Source organism: Triticum urartu, unplaced genomic scaffold, assembly GCF_003073215.2.
Source record: "Triticum urartu cultivar G1812 unplaced genomic scaffold, Tu2.1 TuUngrouped_contig_5150, whole genome shotgun sequence".
Lineage (NCBI taxonomy): Eukaryota > Viridiplantae > Streptophyta > Magnoliopsida > Poales > Poaceae > Triticum > Triticum urartu.
This window is the reverse complement of record NW_024115801.1, coordinates 963-12,600: the sequence shown is the minus strand read 5'-3', so window position 1 is coordinate 12,600 and position 11,638 is coordinate 963. Positions and strand designations below refer to the sequence as shown.

At 43.5% G+C, this 11,638-nt stretch overlaps 1 long non-coding RNA gene across 1 annotated transcript; it reads left to right on the top strand.

The window, feature by feature from the left end:
- The first annotated feature begins 1,812 nt into the window (after positions 1–1,812).
- LOC125528838 lies at positions 1,813–2,715 on the top strand. The gene is made up of 2 exons (XR_007292481.1): positions 1,813–2,242; positions 2,371–2,715. It is a non-coding gene; the product is annotated as an uncharacterized LOC125528838 (long non-coding RNA).
- Positions 2,716–11,638: the final 8,923 nt, after the last annotated feature.

Genomic DNA, 11,638 nt, shown 5'->3' with positions numbered 1-11,638 from the left:
GCTTTCTTGGGGACAGAAGGTGATGCTCTGCTGTCCACAGCAGTATAGGCTTGACTTTTCCCAGCACCCATAGTCACAACTTTTTCAACTTCATAAAATAAATCATATATTTGCTCTCCCAGCACTCCTTCAGCTGAAGGGGGGATTTTCTCAACATCTATGCAGCCAAGAAGAATTCTAGCATACTCTGGTTTATGCACAGTCGATTCATCCACCTCTAATGTAATCCCCACTAGAGCCCCGGCATAAGCCACATGTTCAGTGCACCTTTTCTCTATGGGAATGTTGCGAACCCTAACCCACGCTTTTTCCAGCATGCCTTTAGCTCCAATCGAAGCGGTCCAAGGAGTAATGCATACCACAATATTCCCCTCTTTCAGCGGCAAGCGTTTCCCATAACAGCATGCTCTCTCAACTTCACTAGCATTAGGAAATCGCATCACATATTGAGCAGGGCCAATAGAGCGGGCAGTACAACGCCATTTCTTTTTCCCAGGTTTTTTTGGCAAATATAGCATTAAATTCCTGCTCAATATCCTTAACAGTAGCATCCCCTTCAACTACAGTAATCACCACATTATTGGTTTTTTCCACACTATGCTTAGCTGCACACATATCAGGTATATAAAAGAAACCCTGACCAGGAGATTGAAAACCACACATGAAGGGGGTACACTCCCAAGGCCTCAGAACTTGGCAAAGTTGAGCCATATGACCTAGTTTGTTGCACTTATCACAGCGAATGGTAGGGCAACGAGGAGCGAAATGACCTGGGAGGGAGCAATTGATGCAGAGCTCGGTGTTGCCCTTGGTCGCCACATGCCCAGATGTTGGTGGTGGAGGTGGTTCCTTGGCGCCTGCCATCTTCTCCTTGCTCGAATCACTCATGGCCTGAGCAGCAGCTTCCCATCTGTCCGCAACTTCACCACCACCAGATCTCGAATTTCCCGACGTCGCCGACGCGGGAGCTTCCCATATGACGAGACTGGTTTGACAGCGGAGCCTTGCGACCGCCACCGAATCCACCCCGCGCAGTGTTGTCGCGCCATCCGCCAGATCTCCCCCCGCCACGGTCACCCATCACGGTGCGCGGCACGCTCCCTGCCCGCTCAGCCCCAGCAACTTGGGCGAAGGATCGAACGTCGCCGCCGGCCTTGCCCCTCCACCAGCCAAAGGAATCAGGAGGGGATGGATTGGGGATGCAAACCCTAGGACGCTCCCATAGGTGCTTGAAGAGAGGAGCGAGGTGTGCGTCTCGCGTAGTTGGGGTAGGTGGGGAAAGTGAAGCAGCTCCCCTCGCCTCCTCCGCACTAGAAGGCTCCACGCCAGATCCGGTGCTGGGTCCCGCCTGGCGGTCAGGTGGCCATGGAGAAGTTCCCACGCGTCCTGCCGCCATTAGCGGATGGTTGGTGAGGTACGGGGCCACCCCGGGCCGGTCCACGCTCGCCTGAATCTTTGTACGCCCCTCGTGCACCGCGCCATGGACCTTGCACGTCTCCGGAGATCGCGCCCGAATGTCGCCGACGTCGATGAACTCCCCCGCCCGGAGAAAATGTCGCCGACGTCGATGAACTCCCCCGCCCGGAGAAAATGCGCATCCACCGTGACTCCGCGGTCATCGATCAGAATAATACGGAGAGCATCCCGCCGGAGCACCAGCTCGCCGTCATAGAACGTGAGCGAGCGCAGCTGCAGATCGGCAGCCTACAAAACACGCCATCTCTCGTCAGGTGTGTCGTCCTGTGTGTCGCGTGAGCACGACGCGCGGTGCGCCATCTCCGGTGCTCCTAGATGGGGACGGAGGAGGGGCGGTACGACAATGCTCGCAGCCAGGTGGTGGCACGCCCATGCTCCGGCCATCAGTGGTCAGCGTGTTGTGTGTCGCCTCCTTCCATGGTATCGTGGACTCAAACGCACAGCTGGAGCTAGTCTCCGGCAGTTACTATCGTCAGAAAGAAATTTTTGTCCAAATGCTGACCGAGGGTCGATGACTTTGACCATGGGAGTCGTCGTAGCTCTCCATCAAAAGGAATCTTCCGCGCAGGAGCTAAGCAAGCAGTGAACTTACAACCTTCTCTGCGCATGTATATATAAACTACTGAGGTTATGCTCCTAACGGAAGGCAAACTGGCCGCTTGCACAAGTCTGTGGCACTCTTCATCTCCTGCCATGGCACGTTCCTTGGCAATCCTCGTTATCATATTCATATGCTGCTCCGTGCCATGCTCAATGGCCAAACAAGGTTAGTACTTAGTAGTTAATCAGGTTAATGCATGTTTCGTGCACTAGCTCTTATATTCTAGGCCCGGGTTCATCCAAGCATTAGCACTTGTATAGTCGTATATAAATTTATGGTGCGCATATACGTAGTTCATCTAGATGGAAGCCGTCCGAGTTTTGGTCCTCCGTCACCGCAGGGTGCGAACTCGCATGGCTGTGTTATTAAATGCAATAACGGGCGTCCAGACACCACATCTCCGACGACGGCAGCCCTTACACCGCACCGCAAGACCCTGCAGCAGGCTATTCTAGATTGATATGTGTATATATGACACATGCAAGTGTTCCGCTAGAGTCTTGGAAAGTTTACCATTGACTATTGCGTACACTTTTTGTCAGGGGTGTCTGGAAATGATTACGAAGATGGTGTATGCCAGTAAATAAATATGAGGATGGTTGTACTGTTTTTATATATTATATAATTGTGAACTCTAATTAATCAGTGTATTGCATGAATAAACTGTCTATTTAGTGCTCCAAAATCCATATAGTAGGAAGCCATATGGAATATGGAGCCAAGTGCAGATTTTTGGTCCCCGAGCTCCAAAAAAATTAAAAAGCATATTTGAAAGTTTCAGAAAAATCTGAAAAAAATCCATGGAACTCATGTGTGTTCCCATGAACATGTGGAATTTCGTTTAAAAATATTGCGATGTGTAGGCTGAAAAAACAATTCCGGCCCAACAACAAAATAAAGGGACCATTTGTGAAGTATGTATTTGCAACCCAATTGACCGGGACGACTTTGAACATTGCTAGAACCAAAACAGAATCTGCCTACCAATCTGGTCCTAACCACCCCCTATAAAAAAAAAGCAACCCACAATCGAAGAGCACAGCCATATATACTCATTGATTGAGCAGCTCTGGACAGGATCGATCATGGCGCACTCTTCTTCCTTGGTATGCTGTTCCTTGGCAAGCTCAGCGGCGGCCCAAGGTACGAGAGTGGTTCCGGCTACGCCTTGCTTCCCATATGCATGCACACGTACTTCCAGTTTACCGAATCCTGATTATTTGCAGGTGCTCCTCGCGGAAACCGTGTGCAGGGTGCTGCTCAGCGATGTGATGCCCACTAGCTCGTTCTGAATTCAATATAGGATCGACATGTCTAATTTGTCTTAGTCACGGATTCCGCTTTTGCATGAACTCAGAAAGCAGGTTATGGTACTCTCGGATCACCGTAAGTCGGCTGGCAGTTCTGCACTTGTTTTCACACTCGAAAGATTTCCTTTTTCCTAATGCAACCACCAGCTGGCTTATGGTTATTAGAGAGTATTACGGACTAGCCCATAAGGACGAACTAGGGAGGAAGTCCCTAGCCGAGGGGTTTTTCACCCAAATATAATTCTCTTGAAATTTCTTGAACTTTCAACGAGCTTTTCGGAATCTTCCGAAACTTTCCATAGAATAAAACTTTTCCGGACACATATCATACATTTCTGGAATTCCTGAAACTCTTATGAGAACATCCGAAACACTCCTGGAACTATTTGAAACACTTTCCGTGCTCATTATCCGATTTTCTAGTTCTCATAAATATTACTAGTCGCTAAGTGTGCTATCCTACAGGTTCGGAAATAAGTGGACATGACCTAGAACACTTTCGGGTCAATAGTTACTAGTGGGGTCCTGACATGCTTGTTAACTCTCACATATATACGAAATTCCTGAGCGAAGCTTTTGTTCCCGAATACCATTTCCTTTGCTTCGTGATACTTTACTGTCGGTACTAGAACAGGTAGATCTCGGGTATGGGGCCCGAGCTGTGGATCTTGGGTCGATGGGTAACAGGAGACAATATTTACCCAGGTTCGGGCCCTCTAGAAGAGCTAAAACCCTATGTCCTGCTCTGATTGTATTGATGACGATGTATCAAGTACATGCTTCATCTACCTCGAGATCATATATTGTGTCCTAACCCTAAGGTGAATAATGAATGTATCTCTACGGACTAAACCCCTCATCTTATATAGGCACTGGGGTACCTAAGGTTGCTTGCTAGAGAAACGCATGCCAATAGCCGAAGCAATCCTTGGTGTACACGCTAAGTCTCCGGTAGAGTCCATCTTCACCATGCCAGGAATCGAGATTTCCGGAGTCCTTCCTTATGAGATTGGTGGTCCATAAGCTCACCCATCTTATAAGATCCCTTAGTCTAGGACACCATCAGCAGGATCGCCACGGCTGATGTCACTTTTGATCTACATGCAGGCTATTAGGATACTAATAGTATCTCCTGTAATTTGGTTAGGGTTACACCGCAGCCTTTTGCTGCTTGGCTTCCTACTGAGCCTTTTGCTGACAGTATTCTGGACTAAGGGGTACCAAACTAGTTGTCCCGCCGAGATCTGCCGGTTTTATTGACTCTATTATAGTATCATCATTATCTCCTTTTGCACAGGTAAAAGTGACCCATGAATACCCGAGGTGAGATACTATCAATCCGGTAGGAGGTACAAGCAAGTCTCCAATCTATGCACCTGCACAAACAATCAAACACTTACACCCAACGCGATAAATGGGTTGTCAATCCCTTCACGGTAAATTGCAAAGGTAAGATCTGATAGAGATAGGTATAAAAGATTGCTAAAACGTCAAAAGAAATAAAAATAAATAAATTGTAGCAAGATATTTTTGGTATTTTTTATTTATAGATCTGAAAATATATGGCAGAAAATAGACATGGGGGGCATAGGTTTCACTGGAGGCTTCTCTCTTGAAGGCAAATAATACGATGGGTGAACCAATTACTGTCAAGCAATTGATAGAAAAGTGCAAAGTTATAATGATATCCAAGGCAATGATTGTGCATATAGGCATCATGTTCGTGTCAAGTAGACCGACTTCTGCCTGCATCTACTACTATTACTCTACACATCGACCGCTATCTAGCATGCATCCAGAGTATTAAGTTCATAAAAAACGGAGCAACGCCTTAAGTAAGATGACATGATGTACAGGGATAAACTCAAGCAATATGATGAAAACCCCATCTTTTTATCATTGATGGCAACAATACAATACGTGTCTCTCTACCCCTACTTTGTCATTGGGTGAAATCACGCAAGATTGAACCCAAAACTAAGCACCTCTCCCGTTGCAAGAAATACCAATCTAGTTGGCCAAACCAAACCGATAATTCGAAGAGAAATACAAAGATATCAAATCATGCATGTAAGAATTCAGAGAAGATTCAAATAATATTCATAGATAATCTGATCATAAATCCATGATTCATCGGATCTCGACAAACACACCGCAAAAGAAGATTACATCGGATAGATATCCAAGAACATCGAGGAGAACATGGTATTGAAGAACATCGAGAGAGAAGAAGCCATCTAGCTACTAGCTGTGGACCCATAGGTCTGAGGTAAATTACTCACGCTTCATCGGAAGGGCAATAGCGTTGATGTAGATGCCCTCCGTGATCGAATCCCACTCCGGCAGATCGTCGAAAAAGGCCACAAGATGGGATCTCACGAGAACAGAAGGTTGCGGCGGTGGAAAAGTATTTTAGTGGATTTTTCGGAGCGTTTGGGAATATATGTGAATTTATTGCACGAAGAAGTAGGTCGGTGGACTCCCGAGGGGGCAACAAGCCAGCCCCCCCCCCCCCCAGGGTGCGCCCCTGCGGCTTGCCGCCGCCTCGTGGGTCTTATGACTTGGAATCCAAGTCCTACAGGTGTCTTCTGGTCCAACAAAAATCATCGCGAAATTTTTATTCCGTTTGGACTCCGTTTGATATTCCTTTTCCGCGAAACTCGAAAACAAGGAAAAAACAGAAATTGACACTGGGCTCTAGGTTAATAGGTTAGTCCCAAAAATAATATAAAATAGCATATTAATGCATATAAAACATCCAAGACAGATTATATAGTAGCATGGAACAATCAAAAATTATAGATACGTTGGTGACGTATCAATAGCATCCCAGTTACTTCAACAATGCTCATGATCAGGAAAACAAAATCAATCATCAAAGCTAATGTTAGAGGCTTGACTTGGGATCAGATTGGTGTTTATGTTTCCACACATGCAATTGGGTTATCCTCTAAACTCATATTCAAGAATCAATGCAATTATAGCACAAAAATATAAGCTCAATTATGAACATAGAAATAAAATAATACATTTCTTATTGCCTCTATGGCACGTCCCTATTACAAAGCACACCATCTGGCATGAAGGTACATGACATTCTCATGGTCTAAGAAAGTGAGTAACACTTTCATGAGTATGCTTATACATTGTGATGATGTGTTCTCATAGTATGTCATTCGGTTGGGTCTATTCAACACCATTGTTTCGTTAACACATGCTATTATTGTTATCGGCATCCCTGTTACTTTAACAATGCCCTATTATCAGGAGAATGGGATCATCATGCAACACATGAGGTAGTCTTAGAGGCAAGACTATGAACCTACTTTGTGTTTATGTTTCCACACATACATATGAGCATTGCTCTGAATCTCAAATTCAAGAACCATAGCAATTCTAGCACAGAAATATAAATGTTTATTATAAACACATTTAAATAAATAATAACATTTATTTGTGCCACTAGGGCATATTTTCACCATGTGACATAACCTCTGTAGTATCCTCTCCAGCAAGCGCCCAATCGTTCCTCGCCATGGTGCACTCAATAATGGAGTGACCCCTGGTATCATTCTCCCCACATGTTGCGCTTCTACTCGTTGATGACATATTCCTATCAAACAAAACTTCCCCTGATGCCAGGGAACTTTTGACATGGACCGCCATAGATTTGGTCATTCCTTCTCCTCTCTCGGGCCATTCGACGTTGTTGTCCTTCCCTCTAGCAAGGTCTCTCTCTTTCTCTTCATTCTGACAAGCAGACGATAAGCAGAACAAAAACTCAATAATCCCATCTGCTTCCTCATGCCAACCCGGAAATGATCTTGAATACTCGTGTTGAGAGGTATCTTCACAACCGCCTCAACATCCATTGGAGCAAGGAATCTTTGTCGTTTATCTTTATTCCGAGCATTTACTAACGAGACAATAAATTTTCTTACCCTCAGGGGTGGAGTATTAGACATGTATGCAGATGGTATCTAGGTCTATGGATTTATGGGCGGAGTGCATATATAATATGAACACATCTTACAAAATCTGGCATAAGCACAAGATATTTCACTTCACATGTCTATGTTATGTTTACTCCACTTATATTTTATGGGGAGTTACTATTGGTGCAATTATGAACCATGGTCCAGTTTTGCAAAACTAATCATTTGGAGAAGACAAATTTTCTTCAAGTTCTCACTGAGCGGACGACTTGCTTCTAGTTATAAACTCCTGCACCTGGAATCCCAACAACCTTTCTAATAGTCCTAGTGTAAGCATCAAGCTGTGTTCCCAAAGGAACAAGTCATTGTGTGCTCCTGGCATAGAGCGCGAAGGTGTGATATATAGGACATGTCACCGGAGGAAGCCTCATCCGTGCAGCGGCTGCTTCACATGCAAACCCTGGCGCCCTCTCGAAGCCATGGAACATTCTCAATTCTTTTAGTGCAACTTCTTGGGGCGGTATCATGACACCATGCCATGTTTCGTGATTTCCAGGCTTCATTTGAATTTGTGAGAATACAAATGCCAATAACCACCATGTTGTTTCCCACGTCTTGGCCACCTGGTGTGTGAGACTCCTTTTCTTTATTACTTACGTAAGGCCTAAAAATCCACTAATTAATGACAGCCAGTAATATTTTTAACACCACTTCTGGATAAAATTTCATGTACCTACGTTTCAAATTCGAATTATATCCATTAATGTTCTTGTTAATCCATTGACATAAGATCTCTTTATACACTACACACGGTTTGTCAACTTCAGTTGGTGACAATCCATTAGCTCTGGAAAGCAAAACCATGTAAGTATTGTAGATGTGTGTGGAATACTTTTTTTCTTTTCACGTCATGGAATCCATTTTTTAACAGTGTGTAAAGTTCTAGTGGAAGATCATGGAGTTCCAGTGAGCTTTCCACTAAAACCGGAAAGACAGAGGTCGGCATTTTCAATCAGACAAAGGGGACTCCGACCAAAATGCATGATTTTAAACAGAATTTTTTTTAGTCTTCAGTCGAAGGAATCATTTCCCACGTTGAAAATGCCATGCGTACGTGCAGAGACACGGAATCCATGCATGCACCGCACCTGGGCCGAGACATACTACGTACAGGGTTGACCGAGCGACGACCTGGACCATATTAGCACTAGCATGCATGCATGCATGCTGATTTCTGTCCTTGTCGCTCGTGCAATGAACTGGCCTCTCATGCAATGAAATGACCTGGACCATATTAGGGCGCCCTCGGCACTGGCTCCCCCCCGCAAGGCCATGCAGGCCGCCCCGGACGTCGACAGTAAGACGCTTGCGCGTCACGCAACACCGACATATATATGATGCGGCGATCGCCGATGGTGGTGCCATGGAATTGAATAAAGGAGCAGCGCACTGTGGGACTGCAACGATCAGCCAGCCCCTTCGCAGGATCAGCCGGATCGTATAACTAATAAGAGAGCCAGCATGTTAGTACCGAGACATCTCCTGTGCAATTCTTGTGCGCATGCTTTCTATTACTGCTTGATGTCCTTGTTGCACGCATGATATTATATCTTGAGTCGTCAAATTTTGTCATATCTCGTGCGTGCCAAAAAACTTTGATTACCGGTAAATAGCGTGTGCCGTGTGCTCATCCTCGGCGACACGGGTTATGCCAAGGAACTTTGATTGTTTCTGAGTTCCTGGGACTGTTTACAACCATGGGTTATGGTTCCATTTCCCACGACAAATCCGCTTACCGTCTTTTAATATTATACGTTTAACTTCTCACGGTATGCGTAAAAAAAAGGGTTATATTATTAACTAGAAGAAGTATGATGCTATATACTGATATAATATTTGGAAACTTTCTTTCTCAAATTAAATTGTAGTATCACAGGTAAATATAGAGGTATTCAATTGAAAATTGAAAGCTTTCTCATAGAACAAAATGTATCATTAAACTACTTTTTTGTAGCAAAGGCAAACCAGCAATCAAACATCCTAAGTCATCCATCCAACATCTCATTTTCGCCTTTTTCCATAGACCCGCACCCATTCAAGGCCCTCCCAACTCCCGCCTTTAGTTTTATTAGGGGTCTAAACGCAGCTTTATTAATCAACAATGTTCATGAGTATACAACTAACATAAGGTAAAGCCACAAGCGAGAAATTTCGGCCTACTCCAAGAGATGATGCGACCTTAGTTAGAGCGTGAGCCTCGACATGAAAATCGCACTTTTCGTCGACAAAAGACACTTCATTGATAGACATTCCCCAAGGAATTGCTGCAAATTTTTAACAGCTCCCCAAAGATGTGCATACAGTAACCTCCTTGCAATCGGATGCAGACAACATATCATTGAGGTTAAGTTCAAGGGCCAATGAAGAGCTTCATTGCACGAGTCTAGCCATATCGGTAAGGCCTTCAATGACGAACACAAAGACTCCCATTGGCATGCCACCTACTCCCATCTTAAATGAGAGGGAAGCTACCTACACTGTAAGCGCTGAATTGACATGCCATTGGCATAGCCCATCGGATAATCTGTTTTCCTTTTATTACTACACCTACTAATATAAAAGTAATTGTTAATTTAAAATACATCATTGCTGTTTTAAAATATTTATTACTATTATAAAAATAATTACTAGCCCAGGGACATTTGTAAAACTACTATTTATACTAATATATAGTAAATACATCATTGGTATTTTAAAATAATGATACATGGACGTATTTCAACTGAATGTTACAGATCCTCGCCACTTCCGAAAATATCCATATATTTGTTGAAAAAGATAAGAAATTATAAAGTAATAAAATAAAAACAAGATACTGAAGGCTCAAAACATAAAAGGAAAGAAAATGGTCTGCAATTTTTAGTAAGTTAGGAAAGATAGAAAAAGAATATAGCCAACTTAATAAAATGAAGAACAATTATTTTGAAAACATAGAAAATATAAAGTAAAAGATGATGGGGAGAAAGAAACCAAGACAATCGGGTGGGACTAAACAAGATCTGTTTAGGCAGAGGGTCATCGGCTTGTATAAGTAGGAGTTTGGATTTTCAACAGGTTTGCTCTTCGGGCTCTTGGGATAGGCACGAGGTCCCATGGGCTATCTAGGCTTGCTACTTGGCTGGTCAAGCAGGCACCACAAGTGTTTTAGCCCAAAGGTTCCTGGAGTGATGACTTATAAATGCTAGATGACACCCCACACGTTGCTATGGTAATCGGTTGGAATAGATTAATTTCAATGAGATTTGATTGTGCGAGATATAAATATTTAGATTAATAACACATGAACTAAAATTAAAAATTCATATGACTTATATAATTGATTATGTATAGTTATAATATATATATATATAAGTACAGTAGAATAAAAAATATTTTCCCATGCACAGTTGCATGTAGTGGTGTGTCTTTTCCCATGCATTGTTGCATGTTGAGGTGCACCTTATCCCATCAATACTTATATGGTGATGTGGCATGATTGCATGATGCATGAGATAAAAATGTTAGTGGAATCACTCTCTTAGGTATATAGGATACACATAAAATTCTAATAACTACTATACAGTACAATTGTTGAGAGGGTAAAGGAAATTATAACATATATTTTCAATTGTTTTTCCTCTCAAGATAAATATTTACCTGACGTTGTGCTAAATTTAGGAAAAATTTAACTTGGCCTTTAGGGTTCTTTTTGAAATCCCAACATTCTTCCACTTTATACGTGTGGCCAAAATATGTCCATGTACCATGCACGTAAACTTCCCATGCAAATTGCGAAGACAAAGAAAAAACAGGCAAGTAAATGTGCCATGTAAATTGTGATTGAATGGTTAGGAGGATAATTGTATCCCCAACTCACCATAGTTCAAGCCCTAGACTTAACATTGGTGCTGGCACTTTTCTGGGTCTTTTCTCTCGATGGATTATAAACTCAAATCACTCAAGAGAGTGGGTTGCTCAACTATCTTCTCGGAAACAAACGGAGCAGCCATCGGACAAAGTCGATGCGGGGTGTCTATTTATAACCGCAACCTTCCCTGATGAGAAATTACCATTTTGGACACTCAGTCCAGCCATTGGCCAACCGACACGTTCTCAACGATTGGATTTTTGGAGCAACTGTAACATTACTTGAGGTTTAAGTAATGCTAAATCTTCGACATATATATGATGAGACGACGGATGATGTTGGTGCCAAGGAATTGAATAAAGGAGCAGCGTATTGTGGGACTGCAACGACCATTTGCATGCCCTCCAGC